This window comes from Trichosurus vulpecula, chromosome 4 (assembly GCF_011100635.1).
Source record: "Trichosurus vulpecula isolate mTriVul1 chromosome 4, mTriVul1.pri, whole genome shotgun sequence".
NCBI classification, from domain to species: Eukaryota; Metazoa; Chordata; class Mammalia; order Diprotodontia; family Phalangeridae; genus Trichosurus; species Trichosurus vulpecula.
Window position 1 is genome coordinate 353,974,667 of NC_050576.1, and position 16,923 is coordinate 353,991,589.

Here is a 16,923-nt window from a genome sequence, read left to right on the forward strand (position 1 = left end):
CACTTACTATATTTCAACCACTGTACTAAGTACAATGATTCCAAATCATACTTAAAATAACAATAATAATAGCTACCATTTATGTAGCACCTTAATCAGAGCACTTTACTTATACTATCTCACTTGAAACTCACACAACCCTGTGAGGAAGGTAAGATCTCATATACTCTAGGACAAGGCTGCAGGGGTGAGATATTAACCTCTCAAGAATGAAATTCCAAAGACACAAGGAGAAAAAAATGGTGATAATAATCAGTACCAGCATAATGAATAACACAGTGATGATAATACAGTAAGGAAAGCGGCTTTAAAGGGGTCAACAACCTTACTTTAATTATATTCAGTAGTTCAGAAGAAAGGTCAGCACCCTGAATATGGAGAAAATACAAGGAGAGAAATTAGCACAGAGACTCAATAGACAGGGCTCCAACTGTCTGAACGAAGTAATTCCGAAGACATAAAGAGAAAAAAAAATCCAAATGGAAAAAAAAAAGAATCGTCTGAAATAATCAACAAATAATAATAATAATAAAACTTTAAAAAATATTCATTGGAAATTAATGAAAAATTAGAGTATGTATAAGACTTCTGTAAGAAATAGGTATGGAAGATGGTGGCTGGAAAGCAGGGACTTGCCTAGGGTTCTCCCCCAGGACCCTCCAAACACCGATAAAAAATGGCTCTGAACAAATTCTAGAACGGAGAACCTATGAAATAGCAGAGGGAAGCAGGGCTCCAGCACAGGACAGCCTGGATGGTCACTGGGTAAGGTGCATGGAGCTGGGAGTGGAGCAGAGCAGAGCTCAGTGTGGGCTGCACCTGGAGCAACCATACCGGGAGCTGGGCAGAACAGGCACCCTGAATTAGTGAGCTGTGGCAGTTACCAGATTTTTCAATCCACAAACACCAAAGACAAAGAAAAGCTGCGGGGAACAGAGTGAAAGGAGTTCAAGGTTCAGCCACCTCCATGGGGGCAGTGGAGGGGGTGCAGCTACAGAACTATAGCTGCAGTTTCTTTGGCCCCAGGCCCACCTGGTGGGAGGAATTAAGCGGAGGATCAGAGCGGGAGTGCAGAGCCTGCTTAAGATCTGAGTCAGGTCCTGGTTGGTGGTTCTTTGGGGAGAAGGAGCACTGGTTAGGCAGAGCTTGATGTGAGAAATAGCTCTGAAAACAACAGCACATCCCCGCAAGCTTGGGACAAAGCACTCTCTACTCTACAAGCAGTCATACCCCGAAGAAAACTCAAGGGTCAAGCAGTTGATTGGGAACATGGCCAGGCACTGAAAATGGACTCAGATACAGACTCAGACTTTGGAATCTTTCTTTGGTGACAAAGAAGACCAAAACATACAGCCAGAAGAAGTCAACAAAGACAAAAAGCCTACATCAAAAGCCTCCAAGAAAAACGTGAACTGGTCTCACGCCATGGAAGAGCTCAAAAAGGATTTGGAAAAGCAAGTAAGAGAAGTAGAGGAAAAATTGGGAAGAAAAGTGAGAGTGATACAAGAAAACCATGAAAAGCAAGTCAATGACCTTGCGCAAGTCGCTTAACCTCTGTTTGCTTCAGTTTCTTAAACTGTAAAGTGGGGATAATAATGGCATTTGCTTCATAGGGTTGTTGTGAGAATCAAATGAGCCATTTTAAAAATATCTTTAGCACAGTAGCTGGAAAATAGTAGATTCTATAGAAATGCTTATTTTTTTCTCTCTCTCCCTGCTTCAAAAACTCTTTTCATGCCAGCTGGTAGACAAGAGTAGGAGGGGAAGAAAAAATGACCCATTTTGTGAAATCCCTTGTAAGTTTTTATGCTTTGAATGTTGATCCATACTTTTCTTAGTATTGCTATTAAATTGCATGGCCACCAAGAAGGACCATCTATCAATCTATCAATCTATCTATCTATCTATCATCTATCTATCTATCCATCCATCCATCCATCTATCTACCTTTAAGTTTTTATTCAGTGTTAAAAGGAAAGAATCTCATGGGAGAAGAAATTTTCTGTAGTTTTATTCTTTGTTGTGGGCCAGGCCAATTAAGGAGGTTGGTGGTAATATCTGAGATTAACCCATAGAATATCCACTAGACTCCCTTTGGACACTGGGAAAGAGAACTAACAAGCAACCAAGCCAGAAGCAAAGAAGGGTTGTGACTAGTGTTGTTTTCCCTTAAGAGTAAGTGAAGGGAGTTTCATCTCATAACTACCTTTTATTTATAAACATGTTTGAATTTAAATCAAATTCATTAGTTTATAGCTTGTACACCTTATTTTCTCTTACTTTCTTTGAAAAACTGGACAATGTTTGCCCTATCTCTATTCGTATAACTCTTCTCCTTTCCCCCCACAATATTCTGAAGTAAATTAATAGCAAATCACAAATCCCATCTATTCTTTTAACACTCTTAGATGCAATACTTCTTTATAGCCAAGATCTCTACTTCTATTATGTTTAATTTTCTTTCAATTATTTTTCTGTCCTTTCCAGTCTTACGACCATTATCTTTGGCAGTAAAAATAGAAAAAAAAAATAAGCAATGAATAATACAGTCTTTTTGCTCCTGGCCAATATCATCATCCTGTCCACCGTGAATAATGTACTTATAACACTTTGTATAGTTCTAAACATTCCTCTCTGGTTTATTTCACTTCTAATGCTATTCTGATAGAACTATGCAATGCTTTGGATAATTGAGGTAACCCACCACTTCTATGCTATGCTTCTCTCTAAATTTTTGATTTGCTTCCCAATTATCTTTTCCTACATTCTATCTTGGTGAAATGTTACATAGTACCATGATGACAACAATTCTGTCTCTGTTTTTGTTGAATTTCACTAAAAAGCTCCAAAACATACTTGCTGCTTTAAATGTCTAATAGATTTCTTACCTGACTTGTTTTTAATAGTAAATATTATTCTGTCTCCTCCTTTTACCTTTCCTTTCTCTTTTAACTAATTTCAATACTACCTTATGATGTCAAATTTTTCTCCTTGAAGCAGCATGTCTAGGCTACATTTCTTGTTGGGAAAATTTTGTACATTTGTGCAAAGACACTTGAGACCATGTATTGTTGGATTTCATCTCTATGAATTTCTGAGTGTCTCAAATGGTATACTTCCTTCATTATTATACCTACTCTTTAAGATATGTACCCTGGGGGCAGAGCCAAGATGGCGGCAGGAAAGCAGAGACTTGCTTAAGCTCCCCCACAAATTCCTCCAAACACCTGTAAAAAATGGCTCTGAACAAATTCTAGAGCTTTAGAACCCATGAAATAGCAGAGAGAAACAGATCTCCAGCCCAGGAGAGCCTGGATAGTCGCTGGGAAGGGTCTATCGCATGGTGCTGAGAGTGGAGGGCAGGCCAGCCTGGCCTTTCCAGGACAGACCAGACCCAGAGTCAGCCAGCCAGAAGAGGGCTTGGGGCCATGAAACAGTGACCTGTGGCAGTTACCAGACTTCTCAACCCACAAACACCAAAGAGCAGGTTAGAGGGAAACTGCTGGATCAAGTCCAGAGCAGTCTGGCCACCAGCTCTGGGGGCAGAGAAGGTTGTGCAGTGGGGGTGGTAGGAGCAGCAGGAAGTTCCTGAGGCTGCCTGCATAGTGCCACCATCAGCGGCTTCCCAAGTCCCTGGCTCACACTGTGGGAGGTATCTAGCAATAGAACAGAGCGGGAATGCAAGGGGTGCTTTGTGGGCACAAAAGCATATTCTCTTGCTGTGCCCTGCTTGGATCTAAAATGTGGTCCTGGTTGGCAGTTCTTGGGGGAGGAGGAGCACTGTTGTGACAGAGCCTGGGCTGATGGTGGAGTAGAAGTAGATCTGAAAACAGCAGTGCTTGGACCCTAAAGCTTGGGACAAGTACTCTCTACTCTACAAGCAGTCATATCCTGACAAAAAGTTCAAGGGTCAAGTAGTTGGCTGGGAACATGAACAGGCAGCAAAAAGGAACTCAGACTCAAACTCAAACTCTAGATTCCTTTTTTGGTGACAAAGAAGATCAAATCATACAGCCAGAAGACGTCAACAAAGTTAAAAAGCCTACATCAAAAGCCTTCAAAAAAGATAAGAAATGGGCTCAGGCCATGGAAGAGCTCAAAAAGCATTTGGAAAAGCAAGTAAGAGAAGCAAAGGAAAATTTGGGAAGAGAAATGAGAGTGATGCAAGAAAACCATGAAAAAAGTCAACAACTTGCTAAAGGAAACCCCAAAAATAGTGAAGAAAATATGACCTTAAAGAATAGAATAACCCAAATGGCAAAAGAACTTCAAAAAGTCAATGAGGAAAAGAATGCCATGAAAGGCAGAATTAGCCAAATGGAAAAGGAGGTGCAAAAGACCACTGAGGAAAATACCACCTTAAAAATTAGACTGGAGCAAGTGGAAGCTAGTGACTTTATGAGAAATCAAGATATTATAAAACAGAACCAAAGGAATGAAAAAAATGGAAGATGATGTGAAATATCTCATTAGAAAAACCACTGAGAGATAATTTAAAAATTATTGGACTACCTGAAAGCCATGATCAAAAAAAAAAAGCCTAGATATCATCTTTCAAGAAATTATCAAGGAGAACTGCCTTGATATTCCACATCCATAGGGTAAAACAGAAATTGAAAAAATCCACCAATCACCTCTTAAAAAAGTTCCTAAAAAGAAAACTCCTAGGAATATTGTCACCAGAGTTTCCAGGTCGAGGATCATATACGGCAAGCAGCCAGAAAGCAATAATTTGAATATTGTGGAAACACAATCAGAATAACACAAGATCTAGCAGCTTCTACATGAAGGGATTGAAGGACTTAGAATATGATATTCTGGAGGTCAAAGGGGCTATGATTAAAACCAAGAATCACCTACCCAGCAAACCTGAGTATAATGCTCCAAGGGAAAATATGGATTTTCAATAAAATAGAGGGCTTTCAAGCTTTATCAATGAAAAGACCAGAGCTGAATAGAAAATTCAACTTTCAAATACAAGAATCAAGTGAAGCATGAAAAGGTAAACAAGAAAGAGAATTCATACGGGACTTAATAAAGTTGAACAGTTATGTTTACATTCTTACATGGAAAGATGATGTGTGTAATTCAGGAGACCTTTCTCAGTATTAGGGAAGTTGAAGCGAATATAGACAGAGTGCACAGGATGAGTTGAATATGAAGGGGTGATATCTAAAACAATGAAATAAATTTAACGGGTGAGAGAGGAATATATTGAGAGAGGGAGAAATGGAGAGAGAGAATGGGGTAAATTATCTCACATAAAAGTGGCAAGAAAAAGCAATTCTGATGGAACGGAAGAGGGGGCAGGTGAGGGGGAATGAGCAAATCTTACTCTAATTGGATTCAACTTGAAGAGGGAATAACATACACACTCAATTGTGTATCTTACTCCACAGAAAAGTAAGTGGCAGGGGATAAAAAGGGGGGATGACAGAAAGTAGGGCAGTTAGGGGGAGGAGGTAATCAAAAGCAAACACTTCTGAAAAGGGACAGGGTCAAGGGAGAAAACTGAATAAAGGGGGACAGGATAGGATGAAAGGAAATATAGTTAGCCTTTCACAACGTGAGCATTGTGGAAGTGTTTTGCATAATGATACATGTGCAGCCTGTGTTGAATTGCTTGCCTTCCTAGGCAGGGTGGGTGGGAAGGGAAGAAGGGAGAGAATTTGGAACTCAAAGTTTTGAAAGCAGGTGCTTAAAAAATTTAAAAATAATTTTTGCATGCATCTGGGAAACAAGATATATAGGGAATGGGGCATAGAACTCTATCCTGCCCTACAATAAAGTAAAGGCAAAGGGGATGGTGTGGGAATGGGGTAAAAGAGGGGATAGCTGACTGAGGAATGAGGCAATCAGAGTGTATACCATCTTGGAATGGGGGGGGGGGAGAGTAGAAATGGGGAGAAAATTTGTAACTCAAAATCTTGTGGAAATCGAAGCTGAAAACCAAAATATTAAATAAAATATATACAGGAAAAAAAGACATCTAGCCTGACAGACATAGTTTCCAATTTTGCTCCTTTTTTACCACCCACTGGTTCACATATGATTTGAAAAGTACATTTCTTAGGAAACTTCCACAACAGAGATTTGTCTGATTCAACATGTTACAGCTCCATTAACTACTTGTATGCTTTTTTTCTGAGTCACAACCTATTCAACACATATTGCCTCCTTGGTAACTTATGAAGAATTATACTACCTCTCTGTATTACTGTGATGGAAGCACTTTATAAAACTTAAAGTGCCATAAAAATCAGTATTACCTTATTTGGGAACATTAAGTATTACTTTTGTAAAAATAAGAATAGCTAGCATTTGTAAAGCCCTTTAAGTTTTGCTAAGCACTTTATAAATATTAATTCATTTTTATCCTGTCAACAACCCTGGGAGGTAGGTGCTAGTATTTTCTCAATTTTGCAGCTGAGGTAACTGAGACAGAGGTCAGGTGACTTAGCAAGGATCACAGAGCTAACAAATGTCTGAGGCCATATTTGAATTTAGGTTTCTCTGACTCCATATTCTGCATTCTATCCATTGTAACATCTGGCTCCATGATATGCTGGGTGGGCTGTCCCATGAGGTGGTATAACTGGCACATTCTATATGAAATCTTTTCTGATAAATTTTCATAGTAAAATAGACCATAATACTCCATAAGGCACATGTAAGGTTTGTTCCATCTTTACAGAAACTTACAAACCCTGTTCAATTAAGGCAAAGGTGGTACAGATAAACTGGGAAGACTTTTCTGCAGGAAATATCTGAACAGTGGCACCAGACACATATGTGTATGTATCGATATATATATATATATGTGTATATATATATATGCATATGTGTATATGTATATGTATATGTATACACATATGGCTATAAGTGTATGGGTGTATACTGGTTCACTTTTGTGAACAAGTATATATCTGTGTGATTATAATCTTTATTTCTGATCAGGTGAACCCAATGATATGGCATTGCTGAATATCTATTACATGGACTCAATCAAGCTCAAGTTCATCTATTCCCCCCATTGTTGCCTAATAAAAAACCTGAACTGGAACTTAATCAGAGAAGGAATATGGTAGGTACATTAATATTGAATAAACATATTGTGAACTTGAAAAAGTATATCTGCTTTTCAAGATTCCGCTGAGTGCTGTCCTTCCACACATGCCATTAGCATTTCTTCTGATTTTGTATTCTATTAAATCACTTCCAATCATTATTCTTCACAATCACTTTCCAAGTGAGACCCAGTGTTAGCTTTATAATAGTGACAAAGAAAGAATCACAATATCTTAATGTTGAAGATTAGGTAAGAATTTGAGGGCATAGGAAAAATCTTTTGAGTAGTGATCTTTTCCATTTTGCCTTCCTGAGATACACCCTTGATACTTATTTACTGGTTTCCTCCAATTTCCAATCCTCTTCTCTGGGCACTTTGAAAATGCATTTTCTCATATATTCCCAGAGAATGCCTCTTGTGGGGTATACCTTTTTATATTACTGATTCTGATGGTTAGGTGGTCACTAGGCAACAATCCTCTCTTCATTTCCCCCCCACCACACACACTTTGAATATATAATGTAGTTATATTTTTACTGTGTATTTCAAGTGTTCTTGAAGTATGGAGTGGAAGAAAAATTGGGAGAGAGAAATAACATCTTCTTTTCCTTATCCAGTAAAATCCCAGTAGTTGTCTGACTGCTAATCAAATGGATCTCTAAGAAACTGACATTAGACTCCAGAGAGACGTCCAGCAAAGGCCTCCAGCAAAAAAGGCTTTCTGTCTTAAGCAGCCTTGAGTATTCTAGTACACTTTTATTTGAGCTTTAAGGACCATCAAGCCTACTAAATGTACTTTTCTGGTTTCCTTCTAAATCTTTTAATTAAAATTATAACAGCAATGAAGCAATACACCTGTTGTGACCAAGGACACTATGTGGCCACTCAAATCCTATCAAAGTCTGCTAGGGCAATTTGCCTTCCATGTAAGTTTTCTGTGCCTTTTCTAAATGACATCAAAAAAAAATCTTGATTTCTCATAAAGTCACTAGCTTCCACTTGCTCCAATCTAATTTTTAAGGTGGTATTTTCTTCAGTGGTATTTTGGACATCCTTTTCCATTTAGCTAATTCTGCCTTTCAAGGCATTCGTCTCCTCATTGGCCTTTTGGATCTCTTTTGCCATTTGAGTTAGTCTTTTTTTTAAAGTGTTCTTTTTTTCGGTATTTTTTGGGTCTCCTTTAGCAAGTCTTTGACTTGCTTTTCATGGTTTTCTCCCATCATTCTCATTTCTCTTCCCAATTTTTCTTCTAATTCTCTAACTTGCTTTTCCAAATCCTTTTTGAGCTCTTCTATGTCCTGAGACCAGTTCATATTTTTCTTCTTCTGGCTGTATGTTTTGATCTTCTTGGTCACCAAAGAAATATTCCAAAGTCTGAGTCTTAGTCTGAGTCCGTTTTTGGTGCCTGGCCATGTTCCTAGTCAATTACTTTACACTTGAGTTTTTGTTGGGGTATGACTGCTTGAGGGGATGTATTGTTGTTTTCAGAGCTATTTCTATACAGCAAGCTCTGCCACACCAGTGCTCCTGCTCCCCCAAGAACCACCAACCCAGGCCTGTCTCAGATCTAAGCACTTAATTCCTCCAACTGAGTGGGCCTTGGGCTGGAAGCAACTGCAGCTGTAGTTCTGTAGCTTCACCACCTCCTCTGCCCCAGGGCCATGGCCAAACAGTGAACTCCCTTCACTTTGTCCCCACAGTTTTTCCCACTAACCTTCTCTATCGTCTTTGATGTTTTTGGGTTGAGAAGTCTGGCAACTGCCACAGCTCACTGATTCAGGGCGCTAGCGCCTGTTCTGCCAGTCTCCAGGTCTGGTTGATCTGGGCATGGCCTACAGTGGGCTCTGATCTGCTCCACTCCCAGCTCCATGTGATAGACCTTACCCAGCAACCATCCAGGCTGTCCTGGGCTGGAGCCCTGCTTCCCTCTGGTATTTTGTGGGTTCTGCAGTTCTATAATTTGTTCAGAGCCATTTTTTATAGGTTTTTGGAGGGTCCTGGGGGAGAGCCCTAGGAAAGTCTCTGCTTTACAGCCACCATCTTGGCTCTGCCCAGCAATATCACTATTAAATCTACATGCCAAAAATATTTTTAAAGGGGAAAAAGATCTATGTGGGCAAGCTCTTTTTGTGGTGGGAAAGAACTGAACATCAAGGGTATGCTAATCACTTGGGGAATGACTGGACAGGTTGTGGCATGCATTGTGACAGAATACTATTGTGCTACAGGGAACTATAAGCAGTTTGGTTTCAGAAACTCCTGGAAAGACTTACATGAACTCATGAAAATTACAGTAAGCACAACAAGGAGGACATTGTACTCAATAACAGGAATAGTTTAAGGATGATCAGTTGTGAAAGACTTAGCTACATTGATCAAGATAATTTCAAAAGAACCATGATGAAAGATGCTATCTTCCTCCAGACAGAAAACTGATAAACTCTAAATGCAGAATGAAGAATACTTTTTTACTTTATTTTTAGTCTTTTATTATGCTTTCTTTCACAATATGGCTAAGATGGAAATGTTTTGCACAACTTCACATGTATTATCAATATTAATTGTTCGCCTTCTCAAAGGGTGAAGGGGGTGGGAGACAGGGAGAGGATTTGGAACTCAAAATTTAACAAAAAAGATTTAAATTCTTCATATGTAATTGGAATATTTAATGAAATAAATAAAAATATCTTTTAAAAAAGAACCATATGTGGTCTAAGCCATAAGAAAAATGTTTGTCACCCTAAAGAAAATAAACTCTTCCTTTCCCCAAAAAAGTAGAAGCCATGTTAATGAAATTACAGACTCCTGAAATTCAGTTGTACAATTTTATTTTTTTGCTTTTTAAAAATTTATTTCATTTTTAATTTATAGAATTTCCAAGTGTTTATATCACATATTATAATAAAAAGATGATTGCACATGAAACTGGAAATTCGTGATGTACAACTTGCTGTTCCTTTTAAATATATAATAGAGCCATGCAAATTTCTTTTTTACCTCCCCTAGATATTGCAACCATTAGACACAAATGTGTGTGTGTGTGCACACTCACATGTGTGTGCAAAATCTTTCTACACATGAAGGGTCAGTGCTGAATGAAGCAAATCAGTCATTATACCCACCTGAGGGGAGCTGAAAATTATCACAAATGTGAAAGAAAGTAAGAAGAGTGTTTTGTTAGCTATTATGATGTTGAGGAAGATAAAATATGCCCAGGATAGAAAGATGATAACATGAAATGAAAAGAAATCAGAATGTGTTGAAAAGTTATGAAAAGACAATTCTCAAGGACAGAAATCCATGGTATCTACAGCTATATATTTTAAAATCTCCAAATTATCAATAACTAGTCCAATAAAAATTAAAGTAAATCTTAGGTTTCACCTTATTTGGCAATAAGATTGCCAAAGCTGGCGTAAGAATGGGAAAAGATGGAGATAGAGATATAAACTAGTACAGCCATGGTGGAAAGCAGTTTGTAACTATCCCATGAAAATTAGTAAACTGTTAAAATCATTTGACTTAGCAATATTTCTACTATGTCTATACCTCAAATCAATCAAAGAAAAATGAAAGGTCTTTCATGTAAAATTATTTACATCAAGTCTTTTTTATGGTTTTGAGAAACTAGTAACTAAGTAATTGGGAATAACTAAAGTACAGTATATTATTATGATTGAATATTGTTGTGCCATGCCATATAATGAAAGGGATGGTTCCAGGAAATTCCGAAAAAGACTTTTATGATTAATGGACAGTGAACAAAGAAGAACCAGAAGAACAAATTGAATTATACCAAAAACATTTTTAAAATAAACACTTTTAATATATCAATGAAATGACCATCCATGATTTCTGATGACTGATGAAGAACATGATATTCAATTCCTAACAGAAAGCTAATGCACTAAATATACAGAATGAGGCATTTTTGAACATGGTCAATGTAGGAATTTATTTCCTTGACCAGGAATATTTATTGGCTTTCCTTTTTATTTTTTCCTTTTTTTTCCTGGCAGGGGTTAGGGTGAAAAGAAAAGAAAAAAAAAAACAACTGAAACAACAACAACAAAAAAAAAAAAACAAGGAAGGTACAAATGTTTAAATTCTGTTTTGCAGAAATATTCAAATTCCATTTATTTCTATTTTCTCTGTCAATGAGAATTGTATCTCCACTAGAAAGAACAGACAAAATTTTATAAAAGGATATTCATATCCAGTAACAATAAGGCTTCTCTAAGAGTACCAGACAAAAAAAAACATAAAAAATTAAGTGTCATTTTGTTTTTACTTTGTACTTTCTCCCATGAGAGGAAGTGCCAACTTCCCTATGGTTTTCAGAGAATACATAGCCTTCTAATCCCCAGCTCACTGGGTTTTCACTAACCCTAACCATATCAACTTAACCTTCACTAACCCTAATACTACCAACTTGATATTGAGGAAATGAGGATTAGTATGGATTTGCCCAAATAAAATCCATTTTCATCTTAAAGTTATACTTAGCTCCTCTAAACCCAGGATCTGAAGAAGTATTATGGGTATACATTAAAGGGAAACTTTAAGGTTAATGGAAGAAAAACTTTCCTAATAGTTAGATCTTTGCAAAAATGGAAGGGGTACTTCAGTAAATATTTTTTTTTAAGAACTGGATGGTCCAATTTTTTTTTAGTCCCCACAGCAGTTCCTCTCATTCAGCAGGCTAAGAAGTATAGACAATACAATATAATTTGTAATTTAAGTTTAGCTAACTTATCCCAGTAAGTCCAGTCTTCAGGTGAAGAATATGGCACTCTGGACCCAGGTCCTGTTGCTTCATAGGCACCTAACCTAACTTGTTTTCTTTAATTTCTTTATTTTTTCAATTTGAGGTGGTTTTCTGGGAATACTTTATTTGATTCAAAAACATTTAACTATTCCTATGCTACACCAACATACTAGGTTTTACTTTGACTTACCACTCTATTTGTTTTTAATTTTTTTAGTCCAGGCTTGTGATTTCATTTGTGGAAAACTCTCTTAGGTGGAAACTCCTTCTACTCATAAAGATTTGCAACTCTTCTGTAATTTATAATCTTACAGAATTTCCTAGTGACAATGAAAATATAAATAATTTGTTCATAATGTCACAATAGTTCACTTAGGACTTGAAATTAGAGATCTTCCTGACCTCTAATTTTGATAAGTTCAATTATATATAGACTATACCAAACCATCTCCCTTTCTATGCTTTGAGTGAAACCTCTGCTCCTTCAATTTTGAAATTAACAAGTGACTACTAATATTGGGAGGGTAGGTTCATTATGCCAGTCTCCACAAAATACAAGAAATACACTGTTGCATTGGCTCAGCAAAAACGTACCTAAGTGTTCTTCAGCTAGCCCCTAATATCACTCCACCTGTATTTCCTTCTAATTCTAGGGTGTGAGATTAGGTAACTTCCTTGGTCTTTTCATTTCTTGATTCTACACCCTTTTTTTGATTCTACATCTTTTTTACCTCTTTTAGCAAGTGTGACACCATTTTGTAAGTATCACTTAATCAATCATTCTTCCCCCTAAACTAGGCTCCTTTGGAGAGGAACCTATAATTTCTTACTCTTAACATCACTGTATGCATGAAATGATTAACAGCAGTAAATCTACCAACAAGCATTCCTTAAGCACCTACTATATGCCAGGCACTGTGTTAAGCATTTTTTTCTAACTACTAAATGTGTGAAAGGAAAGGGATCAGAGTTGACTTAATTATTCCCTAAAATTTATAAATGTTTATTATAACTTATCATCAAAAGTCCACAAATTAATCATTATACTTCAGAGGGCTTTATATTTAATAGGCAATAACATAAAGAGCTAAAATTCTCACTTTCACAAAAGCTCTTAAAGAGCTTTAAACAAATTAGAAAATGAAATTTGCTTTACAGATTGATTTTCAACTATGTGACCAGAGAATTGTCTGAACGTAATGATTTCCCTTGAAGTGTTGTCATCTGTCATTTTCTCTAATTGGTTAGTTTTAACATGAACCATTTTACCTTGTGTCTTGTTTGTTTGTTTTAAGTCATCTTGCCAAGCAGCTATGCTCTTTATTGATTGTAATGGTTGTTGTTTGTCATTAATTCTCAGAGGACCAGGATATTAGCAAGGGTTTGTAATAATTCACTACTTGTGAACCTGTGGTCCTGTGAACCAATTTAAAAATTTTGTAAAAAATTAGAATATGTTTAAAGTGTATAATGAAAAATAATAAAATTAAACACTTATTTTGATATTTAAGTGAATTAATGAACATAAAGCATAGAATAATAGGGACAAGCAATTGTGTCAGGTAAACTATTTTTTTCCTAACATTCTACTTAAAGTATGTCCAATTAACTTTCTTATTTTGATTATATACCATATAGAAGTAAACTAATTAACTTGCAAATAAATCACTCTAGCCTTCTGTACATTATAAAAGTCATGGAGAGGTGGGAATAACAACAGCTATTACAGTATATCTCAAATTTAGATACGACTGTTTCTTATCTAAATTTGGAATCCCTCCCAGTGTTGAATACTATTCTCTGAACAGAAGAATCACTTAATTAATGTTTATTGAATGGAAGTTACTGAGTAATTGGAACTAATGATTTTAGGCTTATAATTATTGACTTGCTATTAATGCCATACAACTCTACTGATATTAATTCATAATAGTCTCAAGCAAAACAAAACAAAACAAAAAACAAAAGTTTAAGTGAACTTTTAACATTAAACAATTGAAATTGTACATGACTGAAGGTGATTTCACAAGATTTCTCCATGTTAAATCTTCACCAGGCTCCAAACAAGCTAGAGTATTCTTAAAAGCATTATATTGCTTCCTTTCATAAAACATATTAGCAGCATTTAAGTTGAGATTCACCATTTTGCCATAGAGTATTATTGAATATGTGAAAATCAAGTGAATTAAATAAGTTTTTTTTCTCATAACAACAGAAAAATTAGAAAAAAATGATTAGTTTTAAGTGAATAACTTCACAAAATTATTTCAAATTCAAGTGATGGGATTTTTCAATGTGATTTAATTCCATGCCCTTAATGGAATGTGTGTGTGTATCTGTGTGTGTGTGTGTGTGTGTGTGTGTGTGTGTGTGTGTGTGATGTGAAAATACATTGTCTTATTGCTTCCTCCTACTGTTGTGTCATAAGTAAATCTACTAAGCATGCAACCCAAGTCTGATCAAGTGATAAACATCTAATATCTGTGTGGCACTGTGTTAATTTTGCTTACTGTTTTTGTTTTTTAAAAATGTGTGACTTATTTTATGCATTATTCACATTTTCTCTATCACTTTCTTAAGTCTAGACAATCAACAGAACATACTCAGTCCTGATTTGGAGTATTCACCTATTTTGAGTGTTAATGATAAATTGAAAATTTAGCAATTGCCTCTGGAGAGTTCATTGGAGCTGGCTTCAGCACACTCTTGCATGAAGCCATTCTTCTTGGACTACTGTGACTAAGTTAATCATTGAAAGCAAAATCCAGGTTCAAGAAAATGTACACAATATCCAAGCAAAGAAAATAAGTGTAACTACGTGTCAAAAATCAAGATGGGTTCAAATAGAGACCAAAAAAAAAGAATATAAGAGGGTTAAAAGAATATAAGTTCAAGAAGACAAGGAGGTAGGATTCAGGAAGTGTAAAGCAAGTATAAATGTTTTGGTTTCTAGAGTGGACAAATGGAGGGCCAAAGAGGCAGATTTCCAGAAGATGAGAGTGAATAGAGTTCACAATTACCTGGTTCTACCTATACAGTGTCAACTTAAAGTTTGCGTTTGCCTTTCCATTAATCTGTATGTACCAGTCATTCTACTCTACTATAATTTTACTAGTGTAAGACAAAGAGAAAAAAATCTCATCAAACCATGCAATGCCTTTGCTCAGGTTCAATCACATGAAATAATGTGCAAAATTGAAATAAATGGGGTTTTGCCATTCAATATCTGTTTTTTAATTTAATATTTTATTTTTTGCCAATTACATGTAAAAACAATTTTTAATATTTATTTAAAATTTTGAATTTCAGTTTTTCTCCCTCCTCCCTTGTTCCAAATTCTTAGTTTTAAATGTTTCAGTAAATAATGTATATGTTAGTATATAATTTTCATAATGTAATTCTATGCAGACACAATAAGTTTCATATAAATATTACTGTTCCTCCAAATGTTTGAGACCCAAAAAGGAAGATCCATAAAAGATTTTTGTGGGAGCTATGAAATCAGCAGAAAAGTAAAGACAAAAAAAAATCAAAATTAATGATTAATTTCTTAGGGATTTTTTTTCATTTTTTGACAAATATGATAATGAGTGTATTTTCATTGCCCCTAAATTTTTTTGTTATTATTTATTTTTATTTTACAACAGACGGTTCTACATAATTTTGAGTTCCAGATTTTCTCCCCTCCCTCCCCCTTCCCTCCCTAAGATGGCATGGAATCTCATATAACTACCACAAATAATTTCACATTGAATTAATTTATACACTAGTCAAGTTGCGGAGAAGAATTATGACCAATGGAATGAATCATGACAAAGCAGAAACGGAACCAAAAAAAAAAAAAAAAAAAAAAAAAAAAAAAGAGAAGAGAAAAAGGCGAGCATGAAGGGTGCCTCAATCCACATTCAAACTTCATAGTTCTTTCTCTGGATGTAGATAGCATTCTCCATTGAGAGTCCTTTGGAGTTGTCCTTGCACCTTGTGTTGCTGAGAAGAGTGAAGTCTGTCAGGGTTGGTCCTCACGGAATCCATATGTCTGTGGTCGTGTCCAATGTTCTCCTGGCTCTGCTCCACTCACTCAGCATTATGTCGTGTAGGTTTTTCCAGGTTGTTACGAAGTCCATATCATCCCCATTTCTTATGGCACAATAGTAGTCCATTACCTTCATATACCACAGCTTGTTCAGCCATTCCCCAATTGATGGGCATCCCTTTGATTTCCAATTCTTGGCTACCACAGAAAGAACCGCTAAAAATATTTTTGTACATATGGGTCCTTTTCCTGCTTGTGTGATTTCTTTGGGATATAACCATAGAAGTGGTATTGTTGGGTCAAAGGGTATGAACATTTCCTGTGGCCCTTTGGGTGTAGTTCCAAATTTCTCTCCAAAATGGCTGGATCATCTCACAACTCCACCAGCAATGTAACAATGTTCCAATTTTCCCACATCCTCTCCAGCATTTATCAATTTCCTGTTTTGTTATTTTAGCCAATCAGACAGGAGAGATGTGGTATCTAAGAGTTGTTTTGATTTGCATTTCTCTATTCAGTAGTGATTTAGAGCAATTTTTCATATGCCTATAGATAGCTTTAATTTCTTCCTCTGAAAACTGCCTGTTCATATCCTTTGACCATTTCTCAATTGGGGAATTGCTTGTATTCCTATATATTTGGCTCAGTTCCCTGTATATTTTAGATATGAGGCCTTTATCAGAGAAACTAGTTGTAAAGATTTTCTCCCAATTTTCTGCTTCCCTCCTAATTTTTGTTGCATTGGCTTTTTTTGGGCAAAAACTTTCAATTTAACATAATCAAAATTATCCATTTTGCATTTTCTAATGCTCTCTATCTCTTGTTGGGTCATTGTCACGAGCTCCCAAAGCCTCGTGACTACGCTCAGTCTTCCCCCCAAGCCCCAGGCCTCTGCCTAAGCAAAGGGCCTGATCTCGTGGACAATGTACGGGGCGGGAGCCGAACAAGATGGTGAATGACTCCGTTTATTATTTCAGCAAGCAGCACATTTATACCTTTAGTGACGTAGGTACACTCTTTCGTTACGTGGGTGAAAGACAGGTAAAGCTAATA